This window comes from Physeter macrocephalus, chromosome 20 (genome assembly GCF_002837175.3).
Source record: "Physeter macrocephalus isolate SW-GA chromosome 20, ASM283717v5, whole genome shotgun sequence".
Lineage (NCBI taxonomy): Eukaryota > Metazoa > Chordata > Mammalia > Artiodactyla > Physeteridae > Physeter > Physeter macrocephalus.
Genome location: NC_041233.1, coordinates 7,203,837 through 7,211,565, shown reverse-complemented (window position 1 = coordinate 7,211,565; position 7,729 = coordinate 7,203,837).

Here is a 7,729-nt window from a genome sequence, read left to right as displayed (position 1 = left end):
GCATATATGTGGAACCTAGAAAAATGGTACAGATGAACCAGTTTGCAGGGCAGAAATTGAGACACAGATGTAGAAAACAAACGTATGGACACCAAGGGGGGAAAGAGGCAGGGGGGTGGTATTGGTGGTGTGATGAATTGGGCATTTGGGATTGACATGTATACACTGATGTGTATAAAACTGATAACTAATAAGGACCTGCTGTATAAAAAAAATAAAATAAAATTCAAAAATTAAAAAAAAACCTGCCTTTTTTTTCATGTGGAAGTTTTGTCTCTTGAGAATCTAAAGATAAACCAAGTCTGTCTTTAAAACCAACAATCCAACCCAACATTGACAAAAAAATTAGCCTTTTGTACCCAAATAAGCAAGTGGATTCTGCTTCTATGGATGTTCAAGTTCACAGGTATTCTCATCTGTATTGTAAAGATACCCTGCACCTGAAAAAAAAAATACGTGTAAAAATGTGCTACTCAGCACTCTCACAGTCTGCAGATTGAAACAGCCTTTTGGGAAGCAATTTCGTTAAACACACCAACAGTGTTCAGTGTAATGCTCCTTTGAGTAATTCATTCTTAGGACGTTCTCAGAGATGTGGACAAAGGTGTAGTGTTCATTTATGCTCACACTTTTGTAACCTACAATGGTAAAAAGTTAGAAAGAGCCAAACGTTCCACAAGGAGGAATGGTAATATAAGTTATAGCATGTATTTAGAATAGATTGTTACATAGGCTTAAAAAAATTTTTGAAGAATTTGATTTAAAACAAGGTGGAAAAAAAGTAATATAAAAATAGATATGTATAAACCATAATGAGACACCACTTTACACACATTAGGATGGCTATTATCAAAAATAAAATAAAATAACAAATGTTGGCGAGAAACTGGAGCCCTTGTGCACTATAGGTGATGATGTAAAATGGTACAGCTGCTGTGGAAAACAGTACGGCAATTCCTCAAAAAATTAAACATAGAATTACCAAATGTTTCAGCAATTCCACTTCTGGCTATATACCCAAAGGAAACAAGAGCAGGGACACAATCAGATATTTGTACACCAATGTTCATAGTAGCGTTTTTCAAAATAGCCAAAAGGTGGAAGCAACCCAAGTCTCTATCCATTAATGAATGGGTATACAAAATGTGGTGTATTCATACAATGGAATGTAATTCAGCCTTAAAAGGGAAGGAAATTCTGACACACGCTACAACATGGATGAACCTTTTAGACATTATTCTTAAGTGAAACAAGATAGTCACAAAAGGACAAATACTGTATGATTCCAAATATATGAGGTACCTAGAGGAGCCAAATTCATAGAAACAGAGAGTAGAATGGTGGTTGCCAAGGGTTGGGAGTAGGGGGAGAGGAAATGGGGAGTGACTGTTTAATGTGTATACAGTGTTAGTTGGGGAAGATGAAAAAGTTCTGAAGATGGATGGTGGTGATGATTGCATAACAATGTTAAGGCACTTAATGCCACAGAGCTGTACACTTAAAATGATTTAGATGGTAAGTTTTATGTTATGTATATTTTAACCAAATAAAAAATAACACTGGTACATGGAAATATACAATATGTGTATGTATATTATATATATAATATGTATGTGTAGTGTATATAATATGTATGTGTAGTGTATATAACATGTATGTGTAGTTTTATATATACAGTAATATATAAATCATATTATAAAAGGTATGTGGTAAGTAGATTGATAGGTATAAAAATTGATACATTCATGGTATATTCATTTCTTGTCACTGCTATAACAAATAACCATGAACTTGGTGGCTTACACAATGTACATTTATTCTCTTACAGTTCTGTGGGTCAGAAATCAATATCAATGGGCCAGAATCAAAGTGTCAGCAGGACTTCCCTCTTTCCAGAGGCTCTGGAGAGAATCAATTTCCTTGCTTTTGCAGCTTCTGGGAGCTGCTTCCCTTCCTTGGTTCATGGCCCTTTCCTCCATCTCCAAAGCCAGTGGCACAGAGTCTTGCTTCAGTGGTGACTTCGCCTTCTTCTTCTGTGTCAAATCTCCCCCTGCTTCCCTCTTCTAAGGACAGGTGTGACTGCACTTAGGCCTCACTGGATTAGCCAGAATAATCTCCCCATTTCAAGATTCTTAATCACATCTTTTGTCATATAAGGTAATATTCACAGGTTCTGGGGACTAGTACGTGGATATATTTGGGGGCCACTACTCAGCTTACCCACACATGGACGGACAGAAGGAAAGAAAGAAGTAAAGACTATGGAAAGAAATATAATAAAACATTAATACTAGCTAAATGGGGATTATAGAATCATGAATTGTTCTCCTCTGCATACTTTTATATAGTTTACAAGCTTTTTGCAATGAGCAAGTTTTATAATGAAAAATGCTACCTATTTTCATATGAACTTTTAAAATAATGCAAATATAACGTAGTGTATTTGGGGTGCTTTTCCAGGTGTGCTGTGGATTTCACTAAACTACCCATCATGTCTGATAATTCTCCTCATGACTGGAATAATCCATTTGTAAAACGTCAATCCTGTAACAGGAATATTGTCTATAATTGTAGAACCAAAACAAGTTTCCCACTTATGTCTATTCAGGACTCAATCCAGTCAAAATTAAAATAAAATTTCTATAAAGAGAAGGTTAATGTACAAAAATGTGATGCTACATTTGATAAGATACTTGACAAAACCCAAATCACCTTCTCTTAATTAGCAATGGCCTTGATTTGCACCCAGCTGGCTCATCCGTGATATTTATAGCTCCCTCTGGAAAATTCCCCATATCACCACTATTACGTTGCCTGCCTCTGAACTCCCCTTGTGCCTCTGGTATTCATAATTAGAGTCATACACATTGTCTATAAATGAGGTATGTCTGATGTGGTGTTGCATTCATTTTTCCATAAAGCATGGAGAAAATCAAACATCTCCCAAGGGTCTTCATTATCATTCTTCGGTTAATGAAGATTTTTTATGTTAAGCCAGGCACATGCTGGATGCCTTCTGTGGAGGACTTCATCCCAGCTCCTGCTCTGTCCTGCCAGGTGAGTGCCAGCATCACTGTCATCTTAGAGAGGGAGAAGCCGCAGCTTACAGAGGCCATGCGGGTTGCCCAATGTCACCCAGCTAGTAACTGTTGGAGGTGTGGGGAGAAGGCATTGGGGAAGCGTACAGAACTTACGCTACAGCTAATCACACACTTGTCCATGGAAAGACAAAACCATTCATCTCAGGCCAGATGGTTCATTAACAAACACCTAACATCTGCTCTCCTCAATCTCTTCAAAGTTTCAAAACGTGCAAAGAAAGCAGAAGAGATAGCTCTTGCCCTTTTATTTTTAAGTTTATTTAATTTATTTTTTAAAAGTCTTTATTGAATTTGTTACAATATTACAATACTGCTTCTGTTTTTTGTTGTTTTTATATTTTGGTTTTTTGGCCCTGAGGCATGTGGGAACTTAGCTCCTGGACCAGGGATCGAACCCGCACCCCCTGCACTGGAAGGCTCTGGAGTGCAGGCTCAGTAGTTGTGGCGCACGGGCTTACCTGCTCCGTGGCATGTGGGATCTTCCAGGATCAGGGGTCCAACCCGTGTCCCCTGCATTGGCAGGCGGATTCCCAACCACTGCGCCACCAGGGAAGCCCCACCTCCTCTGCTTTTGACTCTGCAGTGAAGGAATGTTCAAGAAGTGAATGATACAAAGTACTGGAGGGAGTCAGTTCACTACTACTCTCCATGAGGCCAGCGAATGTGACTCATTGTATACCCAGCCCTTAGAACAGGACCTGGCCCAATAAATGTTGGATAAATGAACATATAAATGAACGGATTGAATGAATATGAATGAAGGCACAAATGCCATATGACAGTAAATTCTTCCTCTCTTGGGGATCTCAGCCAAAGCAAAAGGAGAGGTAATTTGAGCAATCAGCATTTTCTCTAATATCATTATAGCTCCTTCTGGAAAATTCCCCATATCACCACTATTACGTTGCTTGCTCATGGGAAAAAAAGTTTAAAAGGTAGATGTAAATGGTTTTTCCCCTATTATAGCAAATTTTAGCAGTACAAAATAATCAAGGTTTTTCAGATTTTTACCTTTCAGGAGGCAGCAAAGTGGCCTGTATTCGTAAAATCAAAGCGATTGGCAACACACCCATCCCACTAGAGTAAGCACCCACGTCTTTTCCCTACAGAAGGAAGGCTCGGTCCCGCTAGAATCCTTTCCACTCTCTCTCCATTTTTAAGGCAGTCATGACTCCGTTACTCTTTCCTATTTTTCCCCCTTCTCCCCACCCTCTAATGTGCCCACAAATGTTGGCTACTGCCAAACCCTTTGTAAAATTCATTTTTGCTCTCCACCATCCAGAAATCTCAACCTCCCCATCACATACTTTGTGAGTCAAAATTTAACGGCGGCATCCAAAGCCAAACCTCACTTTTCACTTAATAAAACCCAATAATTACTGTGCTTTCTGAAGTCAGATCCTCCTGCTAATCTGATACAAACCATCTAAAATTAGCGTTTTCCTTCCCCCTCAATGCCAAGGGTGCTAAGTGACTCAGCCCTGCCAGGCACCAGCCCCTTCAGCTTCCAGGGTCTGTGCTGACACCCCGTCATGACACACTCCCTCATTTTGTGACCACATTTCTTCTACATCTTTTCAATCACCCCAGTGAACCTCCTTCACTTCAGCACCTCTCTCTCTCTCTCTCTCTCTCTCTCTAGTTTAAACCATGTCAGGCTTGGCTCTTTTGCCACAGATGAGAGCAGAAGATACTCTGTTGTCTGAAAACGGGGGAAGAATTTCTCTTCATCTATTTTCTGGTTAAAGGAAAGGAATCACCCATATCATCCTTGGGTGTCCAGCCTTCAAATACAGTAATTCGCATGGTAAAATGTACCTAATACTGAAGCTATACCGAATTTTCATGAGTCTTGGATGATGAAGGCTCTTGTGGGAATACTGGAATACGTTTGGCTCATCGTTATGAATATCACTGATCACTGAATTTAAATTTTATTGGTTTTGTAATTGTATTTGTATAACTCTATTCCGATTTTATATCAGTATAGGTAAAATAAGCTTGAGGAATTTATCCCTGATTTTATGACAGCACACATGCAAGCAATGTCATAATAAAACTAGTTCAAGTCACACTGCAGGGGAGGGGGGATTGTCTGTGAGAACATGTACTCTTTTAAAGGGGTCCAGGCTTGAAAGACACTGATCTACATATGCATTTCCTTTTAAAAATAAATTTGCTGCTTTTGAATCTTATCACTGGTTTAACAGCAATATCTATGATTTCATTCTAAATATATTGAGTTTAGTATCTTAATAGCAGGTAATTCTAAGAAACAGTTAAAGATGATGACTTGAGTGTGTACTATATATTTTATGGTGGCTGAATTTTATATATTACAGTATGTATTATAAGATTTTAAAATTAACCTGCTTTTCACTCAGAACCTCAGGGTGTTTATGTGTATTCATGCATTGTGCATTCAAGTAAGTGAAACTGAAAATCTGGATTTTATACTCATTATTCAAATACAACCTATATTAACAAGCCAAATTACATGAAATACACATTTCAGAAAAAGTATCTTACTGAGCTATTAAAGGTTTATCAGTGAAAATAAAAAGAGTTTTGCATATACAGCAGACAGTGCTTTGGTCTAGATATCAATACTGGTCCTCTGTTGCCAGGTACTTAGATTTCTTTCAATTCTTGCCATCTTCCTTGAGAAGAAGCTGATCTTGGTTATAACAAGGAGGAGGCTAGCTTTACACTAGAGGAAGAAATCCTTTCATCATACTGCAGGAGAGGCTGTCATATATAGAAATCTTTGCATCTGTATCATCTTCCTTTGCTTTTGCTAAGATCCACCCAGCCAATCTTCCACCATCAAATGTTTGTGTAAAACATACTTCTCCTCTAGGTTGAGGTGTTTTATATTTAATATCTGAGGAGAGTTCACCTTCATTAACATCAGTCTCTTCTGAATTTTCCTCAGTCTTTCATCTCAAACACCATCATCCAAAAATTCTGCATAAATTGAGATAAGAAGATGCAAATGTAGCCAAAAGCCTTGGAAACACTTATCTGTCTCGTGCACCCATTTTCGGCAGGGGCAGTTCAGATGTCTTTGTCACTGCCACTTGGTCGCTGTATCTCCCGAGACCTAAAGTATTTTTTTTTTTTTTTTTTTTTTTTGTGGTACGCGGGCCTCTCACTGTTGTGGCTTCTCCCGTTGCGGAGCACAGGCTCCGGACGCGCAGGCTCAGAGGCCATGGCTCACGGGCCCAGCCGCTCCGCGGCATGTGGGATCTTCCCGGACAGGGGCACGAACCCGTATCCCCTGCATCGGCAGGCGGATTCTCAACCACTGTGCCACCAGGGAAGCCCCTAAAGTATTTTTAATTAATGATATTTAACACTATTCGCCAAGACAACTGGATTTCACATATTTGCACTGAAAACACACACAAAATAAATGCCTCTTCTTTCCTCAAAGAGGATTATGTCTCATGATTAAAGACAGGTAACCACTGAATTTCTTTCAGATAATCTGGAATGTCATTTTTCTCTATTCTGGTTTCTCTCTGGGTGAAAGAACAAACAGAACTGTAAAAAGTTCAAAGTTCTTTTCTCAGCTGCTGCAAGCTTCATACTCTGTAGGTTGCCATATGTATTTACATTATGGAAGGCAAAGACTGTGATAAACATCATTCATGAGTCTGTCTGGTTTTTGTTTCTTCCATTTCATGGCACATCTGCTCTCAAGGTTCTCAAAAATCATTTAATCCAAGATCCTTTCCTAGACAACAATTCCAGAGATTGCTTGTTTTATGAGTCTCCAAAGGCTATAATAATACTTAAAAGCAAGGGAGGAGGCAAAAGATATCTTTGAAAATTACATCTGAAGAAGGGAGAATGTAAATGGAATTAGCTACTCCAAGTGTTGAGAGATGTGACCAAGTTTAGGGGTTAGTTCACTTAAGTGCTAACTTTTCACTCAGATTATTCAAAATAGCATCTATTTCAAGTTGGATTTGTTGCCGAGCTAACCTTTTTTAAAGTACAGTAATATTTATATCTTTGTTGTAAAAATTCAAAACAGTGCAGAAAGAGTGAGAAATATCCAAACCATGAGCCCCTCACCCCTGGTCCCCCAGTCCTATCGCCCAGAGGGAACCACTTAAGATATTTTGTGGGGCTTCCCTGGCGGTGCAGTGGTTAAGAATCCGCCTGCCAATAAAGGGGACACAGGTTCGAGCCCTGGTCCGGGAAGATCCCACATGCTGCAGAGCAATGAAGCCCGTGCGCCACAACTACTGAGCCTGCGCTCTAGAGCCCGTGAGCCACAACTACTGAAGCCCACGCACCTAGAGCCCATGCTCCACTAGAGAAGCCACCGCAATGAGAAGCCCACGCACCACAACCAACAGTAGCCCACGCTCACTGCAACTAGCAAAAACCTGTGCGCAGCAATGAAGACCCAACACAGCCAAAAATAATAAATAAATGAATTTTTAAAAAGGGACTTCCCTGGTGGCACAGTGATTAAGAATCTGCTTGCGGGGGCTTCTCTGGTGGCGCAGTGGTTGAGAGTCCGCCTGTCGACGCAGGGGACACGGGTTCGTGCCCCGGTCCGGGAAGATCCCACATGCCGCGGAGCGGCTGGGCCCGTGAGCCATGGCCGCTGG